At 42.9% G+C, this 24,653-nt stretch overlaps 1 long non-coding RNA gene and 1 pseudogene across 1 annotated transcript; one reads left to right on the forward strand and one right to left on the reverse strand.

Annotated features, from left to right (window-relative positions):
• Positions 1-24,653, forward strand: part of LOC120435794 — a 281,387-nt pseudogene that overhangs the window by 29,803 nt on the left and 226,931 nt on the right.
• On the reverse strand, positions 1,801-23,295 carry LOC120435806. The gene is made up of 4 exons (XR_005609925.1): positions 23,238-23,295; positions 23,033-23,130; positions 13,820-13,822; positions 1,801-1,811 (listed from the first exon to the last, which is right to left on the reverse strand). It is a non-coding gene; the product is annotated as an uncharacterized LOC120435806 (long non-coding RNA).

Genomic DNA, 24,653 nt, shown 5'->3' on the forward strand with positions numbered 1-24,653 from the left:
AGACCTTAAAATGCATGCAGCAGTCATTTGACCTGGGTGCGACATACTGAGAGGACAGCAAACAAAGCACAATCCACTTTCAACTGTGAGGAAGACTTTGAGCTACACGGGCTATCGGTTTTTCACCTACCTATCTATCTATCCAGCAAAACAGCTACCTATGAAACTGGTCAAAAAATAAATTGAGTGAAATTCAAAGTCTGGTCTTTTTCAAGTGTGGGCACCTCACAGACAGAGAATACTTGACAAATATATAGCGTTATTACATTTATTGCTAATCCAATTGTAACCCAGTGTTAAAAATGGGTTTAAAAGCATAAATATTGATACTCTTTTGATTAAAATACTAACTTTACAATGGGAATAAATATTGATAAAATATTATATAAGACTATATAAGAATCCGTCCATTCACTGTCTGAACAGACTTTCATCATGTTATTTTGGCACTATTATTATTCCGGCACATGTTGTTATTACATGGGTTGATTAAGGTACACATTAGGCTGACATCTGGGGCCAGAGCTGAAACTGTTCTGGGCCAGCACAGGACCAGCAGTGTGTCTGCAACTGGCCTTGTGCTGGCCCATGTGTGAGCCAACTCTGGCAAACCAGGTCTGGGCCACTAAAGGGCCGTCATTCTTTGCGGTATGTGGGCCATGTGTAGGCACACTGTGTGGGCCATACCAATTTTGTTATGTGGGTGATAGTTTATGTTACACTTCTTTTGCTCCGAATCACATTTTATTCACTACTTTTGTGTTTCAACATCATTGTAAATAAAGTCATTGTCCACATCACAGCTTGGAGTCTGTCTTGGGTTCACTCCACGCTCTGGCAACAGCCCTGACACTTGATTAGATGTTATGGCTTTGTTCCACTGCGGTTATCAAAGGTCATGACTAAGATTCATCTTGGTATCTGTTACTGGCCCACGTTTGTTCTTTAGTTAATTATATATTTGCAAGTTGAAAACAACATGCATGAGATAGCAGTGGGACACATATTTGTGTTGAATGGCTTTATTTTGTGTGTGTGTGTGTGTGTGTGTGTGTGTGTGTGTGTGTGTGTGTGTGTGTCCTCAGTGAACTGTATCAGTCTCTGAAGTATCTTCCAGCTGCAGCAGTCAGTTCAGTTTCTCTTCAGTCTGACTGAGGGAGGTTTTTGTACGACTGTTTTTCACTGTGTGAACACATATGGGCTGTGATAACTCTGACAGTAATAAACTGCTGCATCTTCAGCCTGGACTCCACTGATGGTCAGAGTGAAGTCAGAGTTTGATCCACTGCCTGTAAAACGAGCTGGAATCCCTGATATTCTCTCATAAGCACGCTTAATGAGCAGTTTGGGAAGGTCTCCATCACCTTGTTGGTACCAGGCTAAATAGTGGTAGTTGCTAGAAACATAAACATTCTGACTGGTCCTACACTTGATGCTCACAGATCCTCCCACAGCAGAGCTCACTGCTCCAGGCTGAGTCACTGTGATCTGTCCTCTGGACTCTGAGGATACAGAGACAAAAACATAAAGCAGCTTCATGGTTTTGTGGGCTTCATTTCAGAGGGACAGATGTTGATAGAGGAGAGGAGTTTGATTCTCTGGACTTTACCTGTGAAGCAGCAGCAGAGGAGAGTCCAGATGAGGACGCAGATCAAAGTCATGTTTTTGATGAGGAGGATTTCTGTGGCTTCTGTTGTGATGAAGGACAGCTGTCAGTCATCCAGTGTTCAACTCTCAGGACTATAAACTCTCCCAGAGCACTGGAGCATGGTGCTGCTGATGCAAAGTGGCTCTCTATGGAAATGATCTGACTGACTTCAACAGGATTACATCACAAGCAGTCATCACAACGTGAATTCACAGGTGTCATTTTGGTCAGTCAACATTGGTTTGAGAGACATTTGTAAAAACATCTAAATGATATGATTCATATTTATTCAGAAATGTATATTTTAACATCCCCTGGTCTAGTTTTGTTTTGGTTGCTCTGACTCCAAGTCAGCACAGACTTGGATCAGTCTCATGATGCTGTTTAGTAATGGATCAATCAAATTAACATTTTACTGAATCTCAAAGTAAGTTTTCTAAATTTCATCCTGTATTGGAGCAGATAAGATGTGGACGTCTTTGCCACAAGGATACTTCTTTTTTATTTTACTTCTTTTTTTCAGAGGCTCAAAAATAACTGAGCAATTGTCTTCAAGCCATTTCATCAACAGATAAAGCCTGTCCCGTCATTATTCTAAGACTAATTAAACAGATGAGTTGATTTCAAATTATCTGATTGCATTTATTGGTTGTTAATTAGATCCCTGCATATGAGGTCAAAAGAACTATCAAAATCAACAACCTGGTTCATTTTTAAAAGGAATGATTGTATTGGCCAGCACAACACAAATAAGGCATAAAAGACCACAGAAGAAAGCTGAAACGAATGAGGACAGAATTCATAGTTTAAGGAAAAAAACTTTACCACTTTACACGTCCAATTCATTAGTCTGAAACACTCCCGAAGGGGGAAATGGACTGTTTTTTCTATAGTGCTTTTCTGCTCTAACACTCTAAACACTTCACATAACTTTCATCATTCACCCATAAAGAAATACAAGCACTTTTTTGTATGCTTTTCCTACTGGAATGCTTTCTATGCAACATTCAAACACATTCAGACTGAGATGGATGCATTGGATGGATGCTTCTGAGCTACAGTAGCCCCAGGTGGCTGTATCATAGTCAAAGTCTACTACCAAGAGATCAAGAGTCATCTTCATGAAAGGAAACTGTTACTAGTTGCAAACTGCTGGTTACACTCAAGAACTGGAAGACTGGATTAGACTTTGCCAGAAAAAAACTTTAAAAAAAGCAGGAACAGTTCCAAGATGAAATTTTATCAGCATAATTGGAAAAGAAAATGATGAAGAAGGAAAACTGATCTGAAGAATGTCACCTCATCTGTCAAAGATGTTGGAGCCAATTTTACTCATTGGAGTAGTTGGAAAGTCATTGGACAGAATTTTGCAATGCAAATAGATAATGACCCAAAGACAACTGGCAACCCAAGACTTTTTCAGGTAAAGAAATGGTCAGGTCATCTATTTGTTTGTTTTTACCTCAACAGAGCATGGTCTCCTATTATTAAATAGCCACAAGGCTCAAAATGTGGGTTTAGTGTCAGGGATACAGTTAATTTAGGGTTTAGGCTAGGTGTTAGAGTTCAGGATTCATTTTTAAGGTTAGGGTTAGGGTAAGAGGCTAGGGAAAGCATTATGTCAATTAGATGTCCTCACTAAGGTATAAAAAGCATTTATGTGTGTGTGTGTGTGTGTGTGTGTGTGTGTGTGTGTGTGTGTGTGTGTGTGTGTGTGTCTGTGTGTGTGTGTGTGTGTGTGTGTCCTCAGTGAACTGTATCAGTCTCTGCAGTATCTTCCAGCTGCAGCAGTCACTTCAGTTTCTGTTCAGTCTCACTGAGGGAGGTTTTTGTACGACTGTTTTTCACTGTGTGAACACAGCTTGGGTGTTAGCATCATGTCTGCTCTGAGAGTAATAAACTGCTGCATCTTCAGCCTGGACTCCACTGATGGTCAGAGTGAAGTCAGAGTTTGATCCACTGCCTGTAAAACGAGCTGGAATCCCTGATTGTCGAGTGCTAGCATAGTAAATGAGACGTTTGAGGGGGCTTCCATCTCTCTGTTGGTACCAGGCTAAAAGATGGTAGCTGTTCCAAACAAAAACATTCTGACTGGTCCTACACTTGATGCTCACAGATCCTCCCACAGCAGAGCTCACTGCTCCAGGCTGAGTCACTGTGATCTGTCCTTTGTAAATAGTTGTAAATATCTTGATGTATTCTCAACCACCCAGGTGAGGAAATCCCTCAAAATTCTGTTCTTCTGTTCGTAATGTTTTCAGTGAGAGAAAGTTTCATCACTTGGACGAGTAAAGAAAGCTTTCTCCAACTAATAATGGCACATCCAAAGAAATGCTCAACTCTTTTGGGACAGTTGTAAATACGTTTGTAAATTAGGTAACCCTTTCTCTGACGGTATATGTTGAACACTGCAGCAGCCTCATAGCAGTGAGCCTTTGTTGTTGAAACCTGTGTTCCCTTGTTTTTCCAGTAGGAGTTTAGGGAAACAAATGGACTTTTTTTACTTTTAGTTTGGCAGAGAAGATTAGGGACCTTTAGAGATCTTTTGTTTGTTATTTTGGCAGCTCACTGCCAAAGTCAATAAACGGCTGCATTGCATTTACACTTGCTCAGAGATTTTGCTCTTTCCTGGGTGGAGTTGGAGTGTGGAGACACATTCTTGTTACACCGAGGATGCAACACACTTTTGTATAATTTAGTGAGCAGTAACAAATGTCATCCGGGGGATGGGACATGTCCTTCTTTTTATTTTCTTCCTTTGCATGTGTTGCTGTGTCAGTGTTTATTTTTGTTAGAGCATATTGTAGTGTTGCAAGTTTTTGTATATATTGTTTGTGTTTGGGGAGAAGCCCCTCCCTTTCGCCTTCCTCCACTTGATGCTTGATTAGAGACACCTGAAGGGCAGCGAGAGGAGACGCTGTAATGACAGGGGATGGAGAGAAGAGAACAGAGAGCTGAACTGAGCGGCGAGCCAAACCGAGGTTAGCAAAAGGGCGCCCCATATTAGAAAACTGGCCCAGTGAGCTGAGAGCAGTCGAGGGTAGTCTCAGTGGGAAACCACAGCTGACAGTGGGTGCTTGACGAAAAGCCGACTGTATGTTTGTACCGAGAGCAGCAGCGGGCGGAGTTCAAACTCTGGCCTCCCGGGGTAAGTACCACTTGTTAAGATTCATGTAATACCCCGGAAATTGAGAAGAGTGACTGCCGCTGCTCTCCTGTGCCTAGCGGAAGCTCGAGCGGAGCGGCGAGGTGACAACAGAGGACGCATGGTCGGCCCGGCTCCCACTGGTGTAATCAGTTCTTCACGGCCGGGAAGTTTGGCTGTCATGGATTGCGGGGTGAGCCGTGTAGAATTTAACAAAGGACCCAAGATACTGATATTGCAGTGAAGTGAGAGGGCTTTATTGAGACCGAGTGATTAACAAACAAAAGGTGAGAGTGACAAGAAACAGAACTTAGAAATAATCTATAGGCTACTGGGAAAACTAAAACCTAAACAACAAATCTGAACATGAGTGGAGACAACAAGCAGGGAGAATTCACAGGATGATGGCAGGAAAGAACACAGACGAACCAGCAACGCACACCAGAAAACACAGGGCTTATATACACAGAAGGAGGGAACAGCTGGGAGTAATCAGACAAGACGAGACAGGGGAAACGTAAACTGAATACACTGACATAAGACACAAACCTTCACAATAAAACAGGAAATACACAGAGATGCAGAGTGAAGAGAGAGAGTACACTGAGGAGCAGGAGGGAGAACACAGACATGATGGACTGGGGAAACATGGAATAAAACAAGAGGGGAAACCCAATAAACTAAACAACTTGGGACCGATAGGAACTCCAAGAATAACAAATGAACTTAACATGATACAGAAACACAGGAAACGAAGAACACTGGGTCAAAATGACCCAGGACCTTGACAGTGGCGGAGCCTGACTCGGAACTTGGGACTTAGCTCATGGACTGAGCACCGTTATGTTTTTATTGTGCTGAGTTTTATGTTTTTATTTTTCTCTCCCCTGATCAGGGTATTTTAGTGTTTTTTAGTGTAAATAAAGTGTATTTATTTTTTATTGACTATTTTAACCGGGTAATACGTCTTCTGTTTCCGTGATCACCCCCTGCTGCTCTCCCCGTTATAGAAGGGCTCCCTTTTAGCTTACGCCCGTGACACAAACAACAAATGATTATTGAGGAGGTAAATTGTTCAGCATGTCACTGCACCTTACTCAGTGCTTCGATTTGTGTCTTTCATACTGCTCTGTCCATAAAGATCTATAGATCTGTGTCCATAACAGAGAGTACAAAGACGTGCATTTTTTGATTGCCTTTCTTACAATCCAATTTATATAAAGTTGGGAGAAGGTTCTAAGAAAGTTTTGGAAGGTGGAATTTGTTTTGGTCAGCTCAGATCATGCCAACAAGTTTATCAGTCCCTGATGCAAGTATGTAACTTTAATAAATATATGTTATAACCAGTGTTGAACTTGCCCAACACTGTAATTAAGTGATTAATTATAGTTACTAGTTACTTCGTCAAAAAAGTAACTGAGTTAGTAACTGATTTACAAGATTCTAAAAGTAATTAATTACTTGAAAAGTAACTATTGTGTTACTTAAAAAAAAAATGTTTAAACCTCTGGGGTCCGGGGTATAATTGGCCATTTTTAACTACTTTTGATTTTCCCTCCACATTTCATCTTTAAAAACTATTTACTTTGCCTTGTTTGGGATCATCCTTTTCAGCACAACCTCACGTGTCTGAATTTACAGTTATGTTTTCATTTTGACGTACTGTACTAACAAAATTGATCTAAAATCAGACAAAAACCATAAAATCCGAGTAGAAAAAGTTATAATTTTTACTGTAACAACCACAAACATGTTTAATGAATCATATTTCATAACTTTAAATGCAAATATAAATTGTCAATTTTAAAATCATATGCACAAGTTTTGCAAACAACAAAGTTATTTGCAACCATTTACCTGGAGACAGCAGTCGCCTCATTGTTCTGACACACAACACAAAACTATCCACAACACACACTAACTACACAAGACAACACATTAACTACACACTCCAAACACGCTAAACGTCACAAATCTCTCACGTCTCAAAACTCCCTCTCTCTCTCTCTCTCTCTCTCCGTCACTCCTAAAACTTCCCCCTCTTCCTAAACAACTAAATGTCATGTTGCCATATCATTTTTTGATTGGTCGACATGGTGCATTTTTCCACCAACACGAAAGGGCTGGGTTTTTTTGTTTGTTTGTTTTTTTAAGCGCTAGCAAGCACTCTCATAAGCAGAGAGATCTTGCTAGCTCTGTCCTTAGACAGTAAACATGACACAACTATTGAGGAAAAAATGCTGCATATATATTGTTTATCATGACTCTGGTTTTACGTGGCCTATCAACACAATTTAAAAACTGGTATATATCACCTTCTTGCTTTGTCATCTTTAAGTGGTCATGTGATTGGCTTATCACTAGTGATGGGATTTCCGGCTCTTTCAGCTCCGAACCAGCTCTTCAGGTTGTTTTGTTGCTTTAATTAATTTATTATTAACAATAATATAAAATTATGCACAGAAGGAATTACTAATGTAAAAGAAAGTGGTTATATTTATATGTTTATATATAAATATATACAGTGGCCCCTAGAGACAAAACACATACAAACTCCAAAACACATTTGTAGCGTTAACTGAACTTCCAAAACAGAGCTACATCTGTTTACATTACATTTTATTACATAAAATGTAATAAATAAATCATATAATACAAAAACCAACTATTCACATTTCAACTTTCAACTATTTAAATTTTCAGCTTTTTCCTTTTAAACAAATTTAAAGTGAAACAACACAAAACACTGCAAACCACAACACAATTAAATATAAATTAAAATATGAAAACAAAAAGAAGATGCATATTCTCTGTCATATGGGCCTGCATGAATAAGCTTTCTGAATCCTTTATCATCTGCAACTGAAAATAGTTGTGGATGATCACTATACCTTTCTAATGTGACGTTGTTGTCCCTGGCTCTTTTTCTCTGTCTCTCCCTCCCGCTCTGTTCCTGTGCTACTGCGAGTGTAACTACTGCCCCTCCCCCCTCTGCCCAGCGCAAAGCACAAGGCTCGCGTGCGGAGTGAAGTGGAAAAAAAGAGCGAGAGAGAGAGAGAGAGGGTGAGAGAAAGAAAAAAAAAAACCCACGGCTCGCATCGTTCACATCAAAGATCCGGCTCTAAGAGCCATTTCGTTCGCGACCGACACATCACTACTTACCACAACTGCTTTAATCTTCCTCAGTCAAACAGCAGCACTCATGCGATTGTTTTTCCCCCTGAGCTCCAGGTGTTGTGCCAAAAAGTGATCATCGGGCAGAAAGTGATTGCCGTCCGCGGGAGCGCGCACGCCTGCTTAAAGATGTAGCCCCCAGATTACTTACGTAGACAGCTACTTCCTTACAACTGATGCAGGAAGCTGAAGACAGCTTCAACCGTCTGGTTGTTGAAAAATAGTAACGCTTGTTCTTCTTAGCAACAGTAACGGCGTTGTAACGATAGGAATAGTAATTAGTTAGATTACTCGTTACTGAAAAAAGTAACGCCGTTATTCACATCACTGGTTATAACTAGAGATGGCACGATACCACTTTTTTATGTCCGATACCGATACCGATATCATAAATTTGGATATCTGCCGATACCGATATGAATCCGATATAGTGTATTTTTTAATCAATAAAACTGTTTTTTAAATATCTTGCTGCATTTTGTATAAGTTCATACTCCAGTTTAAATAAACAACAATACTAAAGCTATTCTGTTATACCTGTATGTAAAAAATACACTGCGCCCAAAATATTTCATAGTTCAGCAATACTGATCAATCTAATAAACTTAAACCTACTCCATCCTTCCTATTCTGGTATTTTAAAGAGTACTTAGCAGAAATATTAAGCAACCTAACTAACTAACTAAATGCAACCTAACTAAATGCAAATGGCGGCGGCGCACACAGTTGCAGCAGCTCGATGTACCACTGGTCGGTGTGGTGTTTGGTTATTTTTGTACGTTTTGTGTTTTGTTTTGTGCGCGATCAGTCAAGCGAATAACATCTTCAGCAGACACGATCTCCTTAAGATCGGAGTGAGCTACCGTGTGAGTGTGTCCACAGAATTTATTCACTCACACAAAATACCAGAGGAAGTAGCAAGGAGACCGGGCGCTCCTTGGATTACTATTCCAGAGGGAAGGAGACGCAGGCGGCGACGAGAGAGAAGGAGGAAGCGAGGCTGTCGGGCTGGCGTGCTAACCAGGCTAAGGAGGAAGCCTTTTAGACCACCGCTCCCGAGTTTATATCTCTCGAATGTCAGATCTTTGGCGAACAAGATGGACGAACTAAGGCTACAAATAACAACGGACAATCGTATTAAAAACTCATGTATTCTTCTGATCACTGAGTCCTGGCTGCATCAGTCCATCCCGGACTCTGCTATTGAGTTAGCAGGTTACACCGTACAGCGCCAGGACAGAACAAACGACTCCGGTAAGAGAAAAGGAGGGGGAATCTGCATATACGTAAATAACAGCTGGTGCACTAACACAGTAACCATAGACAGGCACTGTTCTCCGGACATAGAATATTTGACTGTCAAATGCAGGCCTATCTATCTTCCACGGGAGTTCACTGTGGTAGCAATAACAACTGTTTACATACCGCCAGATGCAAATACTAACGTGGCACTAGCGCTTTTACATGCGAACATTAACAACATACTTAGCAAATACCCCGACGCAGTGCACATTATAGCGGGTGATTTCAATCAGGCGGATTTAAAAACAGCAATCCCTAACTTCCACCAGCATGTGAAATGTGCTACGAGAGGGGCTAATACCTTAGATAAAGTCTATTCTAACATCAAGAAAGGCTATAGGGCTAGACCCTTACCACATCTGGGCCAATCTGACCATCTATCCTTGCTCCTAATCCCTGCATATGCCCCAATCAGGAGAACTGCGCCGACTATCACTAAAATTGTAAAAACATGGCCAGAGGGCGCTTCTCAACAGCTACAGGACTGCTTTGACAGAACCAACTGGAATATCTTCCAACATCAAGACCTGGAAATGTTCACAAACAGTGTCCTTTGTTACATCAAACACTGTATAGACACTGTCACAGTAGATAAGCAGATCCGGGTCTACACCAACCAAAAACCATGGATGACCCGGGGAGTCCAGCAGATGTTAAAAGAAAGGAACAGCGCCTTCAGGTCCGGAAACAGGGAAAGCTACAGCAGGGCTAGAGCTAACCTGAAAAAAGGCATAAGGAAGGCCAAGGCGGACTATAGGAGGAAGATCGAGAACCACCTGGAGAGTAAGAACAGCAGGTTGGTGTGGCAGGGTGTCCAGCAGCTAACAAACCACAAGTCCAAAACAGGTGCGGCTGCAGGCGACCCAGCATTGGCAGAGGAGCTGAACATCTTCTTCACACGCTTTGAGGTCGCTGCACCCTGCGCCTTAGAGGAGCAGCCACACCACACAGCCCACAGTGGCGGTACCATCATCACTCTGGGAGAGCATGAAGTGAGGCGCACCCTGCGGGCCGTTAACCCGAGGAAGGCAGCCGGCCCAGATGGCATACCAGGACGTGTGCTGAGAGACTGCGCAGATCAGCTTGCCTATATTCTCACTAGGATCTTCAACCAATCCCTTGAACAGTCAAATGTCCCACCTTGCCTCAAGACCTCCACCATAATACCTTTGCCTAAGAAACCTCATATCTCTAGTCTAAATGACTATAGACCAGTGGCACTAACCCCGGTGGTGATGAAGTGTTTTGAGAAACTCGTGCGCTATCACATCATAGCAGCCCTACCTTGTAACCTTGACACACACCAGTTTGCCTACAGAGCAAACCGATCGACAGAGGACGCCATAGCAACAGCACTCAATGCAGCATTAACACATCTGGAGAAGCAAGGAAACTATGTGCGTATGCTCTTTGTGGATTTTAGCTCTGCATTTAACACAATTCTCCCATACAAACTGGATGTTAAGCTAAAAGACTTGGGGCTTCCCCACAGCACCTGTAAGTGGATTAATAGCTTCCTCACCGACCGCAGACAGAGAGTGAGAGTGGGATGTCACACATCTCCAGCCCTAAATTTAAGCACTGGGTCGCCACAGGGCTGCGTGCTTAGTCCACTGCTTTACTCGCTTTACACACACGACTGTATCCCCGCCCACCAGAATAACACCATCGTAAAGTTCGCAGACGACACTACTGTGGTGGGGCTTATATCTGGAGGAGATGAGTCTGCCTACAGAGAGGAGGTGGAGCGGCTGTCTTCATGGTGTAAGGATAATAACCTTCTTTTAAACACGAAAAAGACTAAAGAACTCATAATTGATTACAGAAGACATAAGACAGAAATCCAACCACTAATCATCAACGACGACTGTGTGGAGAGGGTGGCAGACTTCCGTTTCTTGGGAGTCAGCATAGAGGGAAACTTATCATGGAGTGTGAACACTTCTGAACTACTGAAAAGGACACAACAGAGACTGTACTTTCTGAGAGTACTCAGAAAGAACAACATCACACAGAGACTGCTGGTGTCTTTTTACAGAGCCTCCATCGAAAGCATACTAACGTACTGCATAAGCATCTGGTACGCTAGCTGCACAGTGGCTCAGAAGAAAGCACTACAGGGAGTAATCAACGCTGCCCAAAGGATAATTGGCTGCCCTCTCCTCAAACTGGAAGACCTACACAGTTCTCGCTGCCTCAAAAGAGCCCATAACATTATAAAAGACATTTCACACCCTGGACACTCCATGTTCGAACTGTTGCCTTCAGGTAAACGGTATAGAACAATATACACAAGGACTAACAGACTCAAACACAGTTTCTACCCAATTGCAATATCCTGTCTCAATGCTACTAAAAGTAGATGACGTTCACTGCCCCTGCTGTTATTTATGCCCGCTGTTGGAATGTCTTAAACATGTTTTGTTGGATACGCTAACATAATTGACTGAGTGTTTGATTGTTGAGTGATATATCAACTTATGTCGAATGACTGTATGTGGCATTAGGCCTGGATTGCTTGGGTGCATTTACTGTATGAGAAGATTGTATTTTATTTTATTTTTCTACAGTATTTACAACATAGTTTTTAGTATTTACAACATAGTTTTTAAGTATTTATTTCGTGAATGTTGCATTGATCAGAGACATCTCTCAATTTCATTGTACGTATGACAATGACAATAAAGAATATTCTATTCTATTCTATTCTAATAGGGTTGCAAACTCCCAGCAAAAGAAAATAGGGAACCACCCCCCACCCTTCACCTGATGATGCTTAATCGACGTAATCAACTTCAATTTGATGCAGGGTGGAAAAAATGCACAGAAATAAATTATTTTTCAAGAATAATTAAATAGATTCAACATCTTTCTTCAACAGAATTGCAGAATTCACAGATGGTACCTTCCCAAAGGAAAAAGTACTATAGCTTACTAGGGTATATTAGACTTAACAGTTACTATATACAGTAATGGACTTCTATACATTTTACATCAGATTAAAACTTTGGGTGTAAGATTCAGATAATTATTTATTAAAAGCTAGACATTTTAAATGAGAATAAGAAAGAAAAGTATGTCTTTGTGCCCCTTTTCCCTGTTCATGCCCCTATCGGCCCCCCTGGCTAAACTTTGCTAGATCCGCCCCTGCACAGTTACCAGCCGTCAGCTACGTAGAAAAGGATCCTGGTGTAGAAAGTAATATTAAATAAATTCTAACAACAGCTTATCAATGTTAAACGTGCTGCTGTTGTTCAGCCACTGGTTTCCTCTTTCTGGTGCAAAGTGGGCCAAAAACAAAGAAGAGAGACGGACTCGCGACAGAAAAGCCGATCAGCTGATCATTAAGCAGTTTCACGATTGAAGTAGCAGCAGGAAGGTGAGGGAGAGAGAGGCAGTCGCTCCATATATCGGTTGTTAAGCTTAACATGGGAACGCTTTACAAACATTCAGAGATGAACTTACACACTTGCTTTACTTCTCTCTGGGATAACTTCCTCGGAGATGAAATGCTGGTTTGGTAGCGAGGCTACAAATACACACAGCCGCTCTATCACGTGATGCATACTGCTCCGACTGCTACGGTTATGAGCCGAGTTACGCTGTGTCGCAAGTTTTGTGAGCTGCTTTTTTGATATTTAATGGATCGGATTACATTTTTTATTTCTCCCCGATATCCGATCCAGTAATTTAGGTCAGTATCGGACCGATACCGATACGTAATATCGGATCGGTCCATCTCTACTTTGTGATATAACCCCAAGTGTTGCCAAATGCCAAAAAACAGAAACATGGAAACAATGCAGTCTGAAGATAAAGGCACAGACATTTGACCTTGTAAGACAAAATTTGATGTCGTCTTGTTCACATTAAAAAAAGTAAAAGTAATGTTGTACATGTTTACTCACAAACACATTAACAGAGTTTCAGAGAAACTTCACCCTGAAAGACGTTTTAGGAACTTACCTGTTAGCAACTCAAAGAACCACTTACATGTAAGCAATAGCACAGAATAGAAAAGTTTTCCCCAAAAAACTAACCTGCACATGTAAACATGGCCTCAAAAATGAAAGACATAAAAAAAATCAGAGGAAAGGTATAATTTTCAAAACTTAAATTTTGGATGCAAAAAAAGGCTAGGAGGAGGAGTTGGCCGTCCGACTGGGGTCTGGAATGTGGGGCCTCCCTGCTGCTGCGGAGTCGGGGCAGTCTGCTTCTCCCCACCGCAGCGAAAAGGGTAACACCACCTGGGTCTGGGCGCAGTTTCCCCCTCCAGGGGCAAGGGTACCTAGACCCGGGGCTTAGAGTACGCTTGGGGAGTGTGATTGTGTGTACAGTGTCTCTCTATGTCTGTCTCCACGTTGGGTGAGTGTTGAGTAATTGTATATGAGAGCATGAGGGTGGGAATAGATGTTTGTATCTGTGTGTGCCTGTTTGTCTGTGTCTATATGTCAGGTTGGGTATCAGACGCCACCTCTCTGGGGACATCTCAGGCCCTCCAAGGTTTGGAGGCCCATCTCCCCCCACCACTTCCCCTGCCGGTGGCAGACGCCCTCAGACATCGGTGCGTTGGTGGTTCTTTGTGTCCGGGGGTGGGCGCCCAGGTACCCACCGGCTCACTCCTTGGCGGCTGCTTATCGGGGCATGGAGCCTGGGGCTCGCTCGGGCCACGCCGGGGATGGGGTGCCTCGGCCTCTCGGCCCGGGGCTCGGTCACTCAGGCACAGCTGGCTGCCGGCGGAGCTCACAGGCACGTCACTGCAGCCCCCGGCTTCTGCTCGCGGCTGCTGAGTGACCCCTCATCTGGGACTCTCCTCAGCTCTTTCTGGGATAGTGTGGCTGCTGCCCTCTGTTGGTCTTCCTTGGTCTCTTGTGTTCTGGGGGCCTCTGGATGTCTGGAGTTTGATCTCCTCCATACCTGCTTCATGCCCTGGAGGACGGGGCAGTGGCCCCCCACACCCTCTAGCAGATCATTACATGAAGGAACCTTTTAAAAACAAGTGCGTTCATGCTCACAGGTGCACACACGGGTGATCACACACACAAACTACACCCTTTTTGGCTCCTACCTCAAAGCACACACTGCGCTGTCGATCTCACGTGCTGCACAATAATGTTTAATATTTAGTATTTACTGTCATATTCCCATATATCATTGTGATCTTGTTTATTACTCTCGTTTTCTTCTGCTTGCTTTCTTTTTCTTTCTCAACAGGTGATCCAGGTGATCGATATATGTATTTTTGTCTGCTTATTCTGTTGGTTTTGTTTTTGCCCTTTTTCCCGTCCCTCTTCTCAGGTTTTTTTTTTTTTTTTTCCCTCTTTCTTTCTCCCTTTCTTTCCACCAGTCAAGTCTGTCCCGTATTCAGCAAGTGAAAATAAAATAAACAATAAAGGTGAATCAAATGGACCATTACGGCAAGGCTGGGATGGTCCATTTGGTAAAGTAAATCCGTTGGGCATCTTTCTTCGCCTTTAGACAATAATTCTGATGGCAAAAGAACCAAACGGGACAGGTTAAAAAAAAAAAAAAAATTTGGATGCATGATGCTGACCACAGGATGCAAAACTTAAACATGACCGCAGCTGAGACTCATTCATCTCTGTTTTTATTTGACATTTTTATATAACATGTTACAGCCTAACATACCGGAAGGTCGCCGGTTCGATCCCCGGCCTTTCTGTTCTGGCCTTTCTGTCCTGGTTGTTGTGTCCTTGGGCAAGACACTTTACCCTACCGCCTACTGGTGTTGGCCAGAGGGGCCGATGGCGCGATATGGCAGCCTCGCCTCTGTCAGTCTGCCCCAGGGCAGCTGTGGCTACAACTGTAGCTTGCCTCCACCAGTGTATGAATGTGAGCGTGAATGAATAATGGCATTGTAAAGCGCTTTGGGTGCCTTGAAAAGCGCTATATAAATCCAATCCATTATTATTATTATTATTATTATTATATGAAACAGGAAAAGACCGCTGTGTAATCCATTTATTTCAACAAAGTAACTCTATTCTGAATACCACCTTTTTAAGCGGTAACTGTAACGGAATACAGTTACTCATATATTGTATTTTAAATACATAACGCATTTTAATGTATTTTGCATACATAACATATCATTTAAAATTGTCAAAAAGTAAGAAGTAAAGAAAACAACTATTGAAATTCACATGAGGTAAGTACTGGTCTTTAGTTTTGCAAACAGAGCAGGAAACAAACCAACAAAACAAAACCCAAACAAGGACCCCAGACCAAAACATGAACGAAAAGAGCCAAGAAAACATAATGCTGAAGGTCCAAGTTACAAGGTTCAAAACAAGACAGTTCTGGGGGTCGACCCGGAGGGCGACAGCACAAGAGTCCAAAATAAGACAGTTCCGGAGGCTGGCCGCGTGGGAGGCAGCGGCGCCGACCGAGCAGGTCCGGAGGCCGGCCGTGAGGAAGATGGCAGTAACAGAGATCAGTAGGCCGTCCACGACACCAATGACGTCCAGCGGCCTGGAAAGTGGCCGCCTGGGTCGAGCTGCGGGACGTGGACGCCCATGACAGCCAAGAAGTCCAGCTGACGGCCTGGAAAGTGGCCGGTGACAGTGCAGTCGTGGACGTGGCTTGGCAGGCGCCGGTCGGGGACGTGGCTTGGCAGAACCAGATGAGCCGTGGGGCTGGACAGGCTCCTCGGGCCCTCCAGCAGACGAGGCGTGGGGCTGGACAGGCTCTCGGACCCTCCAGCAGGCGAGGCAGGTGGCTGGGCGGGCTGCTCGGGCCCTCCAACAGGCAGGCGTGGGGCTGGGACGGGCTCCTCGGACCCTCCAGCAGGCGAGGCAGGTGGCTGGACGGGCTGCTCGGGCCCTCCAACTGACGAGGCAGGTGGCCGGACGGGCTGCTCGGGCCCTCCAGCTGAGCAGGCGTGAAGCGGCGTGGGTGCCACGGGGTGCCAGGTTGGCACACCCGGGCATCCAGCAGCAGATGCAGGACGAACAGTTATGGAGGCCCCTGACGGGACCGGGAGCTGAGCTGCTAACGGGACCGGGAGCTGAGCTGCTAACTGCTCGGATGGCTGTAGTGGACATGGAGGTTGTCGTGGCGGCGATGATTCTCTTGAATCTCCAATGGAAACATGAGCTGGTGCAGGCGCCTGCAGAGCGACAGCCGCTCCGACCCGAGTGCCTAGGACGGGTGCGGAGCTCAGCTGCGTACTGACTGGCATAACCTTGGGGACCAACCTGGGTGCAGGAACAAACCGGACGGCAGCCACCCCCACTTGAGGTGTAGATGCAGGTGCATGAGATGGCTGACTTACGGCTGCCCTAACCCTAGTGGCGGGAGCTAGCGCAGGTGCTGGCTGAGTGACCACTGCCTCCACCTGGAGATCAGACCCAGGTGAGAGGTCAGGCAGCACCACAGCCACCCTGGGAGGGATCACAAAGTTCGAACATTAACCGTCAGGTGTAAGCAGAGGAGCAACGACAGACAAAGACCTTAAATTCTCTAAGTCCTTAACACAGTTCAAATTGTCCTCAGTTGCCCTTCTTGAGGGGCTAAACGCACCTTCCGTCTTGGAGCACGATTTAAACAACATTTCAGACCTGAAATAAGTTGGCTCAGTGACACAAGTGATAGTTATATTGTCCCTGGAAGCGTGATTCTTAAGGCCAAGACTTGATTCGTGAACCCACATAAAACAACCAGGACTGTGTGCAGATGATTTTAACACAATAATTTGGCAGCCACATGGGGAATAAGTACACTTATTGGAGTCTAAGCCACCCGTTGGCGAGACTGAGTTATGGAGGGGTTCAGCCACACACACTGATCGGCTGTAGAAAGCTAGTGAGTGGAATGCACATGGACTTGGCTTTGCACAGAAAACATAGTGAACTGGCTAGTTCATAAACTGCAGTCAAAAGGTCCTGGCCCGGGGTGCAGTTAAAGGGCTAGCTGGTTTGTAACAACTAGCATGGCTCTCACCCCCGACAGTCTTGGAAACAAAAAATTCAACCTTGTCATTAGATAACGTGGAAGCATAACTAAAACAGTCCTTCAGTTTTGTATTAACAGAAATTGCAATGCCATTCTCAGACATAGGAAAACCTGGCAGACCCTTAATAGTTCTCCAGCTCCGATGGACTGGTGTAGAAAAGCAGTCGCTGATGTCGGCCTCCAAAGCACTCACTCTGGTCAAACCATCAGCAGAGTGAGAAACATGGGGACCGATCAGCGCAGGAACATAACATACATCTTCATGATCAACGCCAGACACTTCTTTCGCTGGCCTGGTTATACAAACAGAACATTCATTATTTGACTTGGGAACAAGGAAAACAAACCCAGAAAGGGGGGTGCTAGCCAAAGATAATACAGTCCTACTACTGGTCAGATCAGAGGCTCTCTCACTTGATTTGTAGTTAATGGACAGCAGGGGCTGAGGCACAGTCTTTAATAAGGCCCAAGATGCTGTAACAGCCTAAAAAGAAGCCTTCTTAGTGAAAGACGCATGTCCTGGGTGTGCAGAATCATCACCACATTCTGTTTCACTAATGTCCCCCTCAGCCTGCTCATTCATAATAACAGGATTTAACAGTACATCACTGGGCTTAATTCTCAGGACCAAAGAGTCTATGGCTGGTTTGGCAGTGTCAGTTTCACAGTTCTGTGATGGCAGTGTGGAAGGTACACCCACTCTGTCTCTACAACAGGGCATGTTCAAATGGAGAATTTAACAGTTCCCCAGTCCTGTATTGACAGACTGAGTTTCCTTTTTCTGAAGTATGGGTGAAGCTTGGACCTAGACACACAAACACCTGACTACATGGGTCAAAGTCCCCTTTTAAAATACATGACAGCATATCACACGATTTTATTTTAAATGCTAAAAAAAATGATTGGGTCTATGATTAGTGCAACAGTACAGACCTGGGGAAGAAAGTCACATTCCAGGGATGAAACATTGCAATGAGGTGTTTAGTCAGCATCTGACAGTAAACATTAGTGTTGTGTGAACTGTGCAGCTGCTAACGACTCTCCAGAACTGTGTGATATTTCGGAGCACTTGTGGGCAACCAGTGAATATGATGTGGGGGAAATGAATGGGGGTAGTGACTCTTAAGTCTGAGTTCGGACCAAGTAAGCATCAGTAAGTAATTAAAGCCAGAAACAATGAATGCAACACTGCATGTCATGGCACCTAGAGTTTTAATCCTCACGCCATATTGTTCCACCAGAAAAACATTTTTTTTCTGTGATTTATCTGGCTGAAGGTTTGGGGATTTTTTTTTTTTTTTGATTTTTTTTTTTTGTTGTTTTAGGCTGATCCTCTCAGTTGAGTTTGGGTCTGTTTCCTCTTTCTAAGAAAATGGCAGCCTTATGCTTGGACATGTCCTAAAACTAGGCCTAATGTTTTTTTCGTAACAGTGGACATAAATAAAACCTGTCATGTGTCATCTCTCCGGGGGTGATATTTTGTGTGTTGATGATTTAATAATGAGCACGCTTTTCAGCAGGCCTGCAAGACTGATACTAAAGTGCTACAAAAAATATTCTTACTGGAAACAATCTCAAAGTGTGAGTCTCCAGATTACAATGGGCTTTGGAGAAATTCATCTATCTGGGACACTGAACACATCAGATAGTAAGCCCCAAGTCTAAAAGGGTTGTAGTGATTCAATCCATTCCAAAATCATGCAGAATTATTTTCTTTTTCTTTTGCGATATGATGTCATATTGCTGTCAGTGGATACTCAAATATGTCCACGAGAGGCTCCACTATCAGCAATGACAGATGTGACGGGACTGACTGGACTGTGACAGACTGTTGATGTAAATAAAGCTTTGACTGACTTGAAACTGAGATTAAAGACTGCACCAACTTTATGCTTAGATGAAAGATGTGTCAGTATGACTTCGTAAATGCTGCTAAACAGTTCACCCAAACAGAAAAGGCTGGATTATGTAAGTTGTTTTGTTTTGTTTTGCAGGAGCGGAGAATGACAGCAACCAGAGAAGAGAAGACTTTCTAGGTCCACATGAGCTTGTGGGCCATGGAGACTTAACCCTTTAACTGACACTTTCTGTGTCACTGATTCTTGTAGAGCAAAGTGTGTATTTACTAGCTTTTGTTGCTTATGATGCCACAATGTATTGTTGAAAAATGCCAAATGTCACAGTTGAAGAATGTACTGTGTTAAACCCAGCATAACTTATTTGACAGCAGCGGATGGTTAACCACGTGACTTTGTTGGAGCCATTTCTAGAATCAGTTTGTCCAGATCTGATCTGCAGGATGCATAACTGGCTAATGTTTTTTTTAAAGGTCTTTGTGGAGGATTTGGCATCACACAGACAGACACCAGTGGAAATAAAGCAGGATTCAGTGATCACAGAACATCTTAGTGTTGGGCTCATTATCATATCAGTATTTCTCTCAAGTTGCTGAGCTCATAACACTGAAACAAGTAAGTGACATTGCTTAAGATCAGTCACTATTTACAGTAATTCTGAATAAACATGCGGGATGATCCATGAATTGGGCATATTATGGAAGCAATAGTGTTTTTCCTGATTCAGGAAAATCCATTGCACATGACAAAATTGTGGCCGCAGTGCTGGATGCCTTATTCTCCTCTGACCTACAGTTGTTGTGAATGTGAAGTTTATACTAATTCTAAGATTCTGTTTTTATAAAGCAGATGTGCTGCCGAAACCAGAGTCAAGCAGACTTAACATGAACACCACGCTAATTCATTTCCTAAGACAGGTTTACAGGCCCACAGCGAAGCTACGCCAGAGGAGAAACCCGGATATTGTCTATGAAATAATGTACCTAAGCTTTTTCTTTTCCTCATTCTCCTAATTATGGTAAATTGCCACACGGGAAAGACCATGTGTCAAAAGGCGGGCTTCCAGGTTTACTCTAAAACTATTTGGTGATTTTTCTACGATTTTCAATGATTTTTCTATGTTTTGTGTGACTAACAATTCATGTACAGGTATTAAACCCATACAGGTGGTACAGATCAGCTTTTGATAACCCACAAGTAAAGTTCACTGAACAGAAAGTAACATGCTGATCGATGATCGTTGATATTCTTCCAAAATGGTTAGAAGTTTTTCCTTCTAGTAAGGAGATACAGGTACAGGTACAGATACAGTATTGCTGGAAGAAATCCTCCCGAGGGTGGAATCTCCAGACTGAGACTGGGTGCTGATCAGAAGTCTTCAGAGAACCAGGTGGAGCCGAGACGTCCCAAGGGCAGAATGGCATGACTGTGAACTGTGATGTTCGATGTGTGTGTTGGCTCTCCTGCTCGCAGTAATAAATAGCTTGACCACAGCTCTTTCTGTGTTGCAGAATTTATTTACAAAATTCCACAACGTTTCAGATAAAACTATTGTTTATATCTTGCTGGTCTTCAGTTTTACTGCAGCTCTCAGATCAGTTCCTCTCCAGCTGTGTGAGGGTTTTGTATGAACAACAAACTTAAACACTGCTAACAGTAACAAACCACTGCATCTTAATTCTGAACTCTGAACTGATGATCGGAGTGACGTCAGTCCCAGACCAGCCTCCAGTAAAATGATCAAAAACACCAGAGTGATGGAGATTAGCTTCATGAGCTTCTCTGGGTTTCTGAAGATATCAGTGAATATTTTTGCTAATGGATCATCTGATTTAACATCTGATAGAAACAGTTTGTCCTGGAATAACAGATGGAGTTTTAAGAGTCTTCATCAGGATGATTATTCATAATAAAAGTAAAAACATGAGAAGTCATCATCATTTACAATTCCAAATATTTCATGCACCAAAATAACCGGGTCAGCTGTAAAAGTAATTGGGTGAATGTTTTCATTTTGTTTTATTATCAATCATAGCTATTCAAATACAGTAAACAGTCCTAAATTTTAAATCACTACATTATTTTTCTCAACACATGGTGTTTGCAGAGTTTACTCTAAATATTTCAGCATATTATTCACAACGAAGAATGAAATCCTCCCTGTGTTCATTCCAGCTAAACTGTTTTATGAGATGTTACTTCAATCCCTGAATGTGATACTGCAGACAGTAAAGAGAGGAATGAATGTTTTTATGATAATTTATGTTTAAAGCAGAAAAATTTCAACTCTCTAAAAGTGTGTGTGTGTGTGTGTGTGTATGTGTGTGTGTATCAGTCACAAAACACAACAGCAAACACACAGAACCATATACCAGTGATGTCCAACTCCAGGCCTCGAGGGCCGGTGTCGTGCAGGTTTCAGATCTCACCCTGGGTCAGCACACCTGAATCAAATGATTAGTTCATTACAGGCCTCTGGAGAACTTCAATGCCGTTTCTCAATTCTCAAGTACGTGAGTACGTACTCGCGTTCTCGGCGAGTACGTACTGGCCGAGAACGCACGGGAGTACGGACTCGCCGAGAATGCGAGTACGTACTCACGTACTTGAGAATTGAGAAACGGCCTTTGTCTGAGTTTCGGACGAAATGTATTCTGGGATATTTAGCTGTACCAAGTCCACACAAGTCACCACCAATGCATGCTCGATAAAAGCGGGCGGGCGAGAACACATCCGGGACTTTTTCGCGTTCTCGGTTTGATCCGTGCCGAATTGGAACAGTACTTGGTCTCCGACTGATGACGTATCACGAGTACACGAACGTAAGTACACACAAATGCGCATATTGAGAAAGGCCCCAAGACATGTTAAGGATGTAATTTAGCTATTTAAAGAAGCTGTGTTGGATCAAGGACACATCTAAAACCTGCAGGACACCGGCCCTCGAGGTCTGGAGTTGGTAACCCCTGCCATAGACCAAGATGCACTTGGTGAAATCTGGAAGTAGTAACTGCTGTTCTTTATGATGCTGCCACCTTGTGGTGGAAGTTGGTAACAGGAAAATGTGCCTTACCTTAATTAAGAACATTCAAAAAAACACAGATTCATAAGAAAATGACAAGAGAACATGTTTACGGGCAGCAAAACATCCTGAGAGAAAACTTACTTACTCCAGATGTACAACTCCATTATTGAATTAAGTTTATGATTAAGTGGACATTTTATCATGTTCACAAGAGACGTGATGGGATGTTCAGTTGATTGATTCTGATAATTCTGATTCTGTCTCTAGTCCAGGTCGGCCGTAATCAACACTAGGTTTTTTTTTAAAGTCAAAACACAATTATAGTATCACTGAAACAAGACTAGAACAGTGAAAACAATCACGAGAAAGAGGAAAATTTAATTAATTTACTGGTTTGAACACAATATTTTAGTTGGAAGCTGAGATTGCTACTGTCATAGGGATTTATTGTACTGAGTCACTGACAATGCTGACTTTGATTTAATAATCATTTTAATTTTCTGAGTGATGTAATGTTTTCTTTTCAATCTTTAAAAAAATGTGTGTGTGTGTGTGTGTGTGTGTGTGTGTGTGTCCTCAGTGAACTGTATCAGTCTCTGCAGTATCTTCCAGCTGCAGCAGTCAGTTCAGTTTCTGTTCAGTCTGACTGAGGGAGGTTTTTGTACGACTGTTTTTCACTGTGTGAACACCCACTGACTGTTGATGTTATGGAGACTCTGACAGTAATAAACTGCTGCATCTTCAGCCTGGACTCCACTGATGGTCAGAGTGAAGTCAGAGTTTGATCCACTGCCTGTAAAACGAGCTGGAATCCCTGATACTCGAGTGCTAGCAAGGTAAATGAGCAGTTTAGGAACTCCTCCATCTTTCTGTTGGTACCAGGCGAAATAGTGGTTGTTGTTATAAACATAAACATTCTGACTGGTCCCACACTTGATGCTCACAGATCCTCCCACAGCAGAGCTCACTGCTCCAGGCTGAGTCACTGTGATCTGTCCTCTGGACTCTGAGGATACAGAGACAAAAACATAAAGCAGCTTCATGGTTTTGTGGGCTTCATTTCAGAGGGACAGATGTTGATAGAGGAGAGGAGTTTGATTCTCTGGACTTTACCTGTGAAGCAGCAGCAGAGGAGAGTCCAGATGAGGACGCAGATCAAAGTCATGTTTTTGATGAGGAGGATTTCTGTGGCTTCTGTTGTGATGAAGGACAGCTGTCAGTCATCCAGTGTTCAACTCTCAGGACTATAAACTCTCCCAGAGCACTGGAGCATGGTGCTGCTGATGCAAAGTGCCTCTCTATGGAAATCATCTGACTGACATGGACTTGGATCAATCTGACGATGCTGTTTATCGAGGAATAATTCAATCCATCATAGTATTGAGCAGATATATCAGTTTGTTCTTCAGAATATTCTTATTCCAAAATATTTCCTATTATTCAATTTTTTTTATGGTTCATTGATGGATTCACATGCTTATCATAATATTTAGTCAGGATATATCTGGATTAATTTAAAATATGAATTAATGAGGTCAGAGGTTCATGCTGTAGAGTAGCTGAGCTCAGTCTCAGAAAGAGTGAGGAGCTCAGACATGTGGAGGTACAGTCACTGCTCTTTGCTTCAAATGAGTTCTTGTAAAACACAAACAGACACAATCAGTATCTTTTAAATGAGGCTGTTATCTGTGACAGCACTACCTATAACACCTCTTTCTGTAGCTATATGATCACAACCATGTGACATGTAACAGTGGGGCAGATCAAGCATCGTTGTTCACTGCTGTTGATGTTTTTTTAATCACAAATAACAAACAATTACACAACTGAATTCCAGCTTTATTAAAATGAATAAAATTAATGAATCAAACCCATCATGATAGAATCTCTGTTATCATCACAGACACTTTAAGTTCAGGAAGATTTACCTGGATAAAAGGTGCTGTTGGAGGTAAAATCCACAGACTGAACTTGGGACCTTCACATTTCTAACTCTTACAGAATTTAATGAGCAGAAACAAACAACTGATTGTTGAGAATTTATGATTGTTCAGCACTTTTCTGCACCTTCCTGAGTGCTTACATTTGAGTCTTTCATGCTACTCTGTATACAAATCTGTACATCTGTGTCCATTACAGAGAGTGCCAAAATGGGTATTTTTGATTTGCCTTCTGTGGCGGAGGTGTGGTCCTTGGCTCAGCTGCAGGGGAGGAGTGGTACAGTGAGCTCAAGGGGGCGGTACCAGGAGGCAGGTGAGCCACAGGTGGTGGCGACTGACTGAGGACGCTGTCTCTTCCTGTTCCTCTATATAGTGAAGACAGAGTGGAGCGGGGACGAGGAGAGCTGGACTGGAACAGACTGTGTTAGTTGAGTTCATAACTATCAGTAAAACACAATAATAGTGAGCACGATCATCGTGTGTGTTGTGTACTTTGACACCTTTCAAACAATCATATTTATGTGAAGTTGGGATAAGGTTCCAAGAAACTTAAAACCTCTGTGAAGTGTGAATGAGGTCAAAGGTCATG

Source organism: Oreochromis aureus, linkage group 22 (assembly GCF_013358895.1).
Source record: "Oreochromis aureus strain Israel breed Guangdong linkage group 22, ZZ_aureus, whole genome shotgun sequence".
Classification (NCBI taxonomy): Eukaryota; Metazoa; Chordata; class Actinopteri; order Cichliformes; family Cichlidae; genus Oreochromis; species Oreochromis aureus.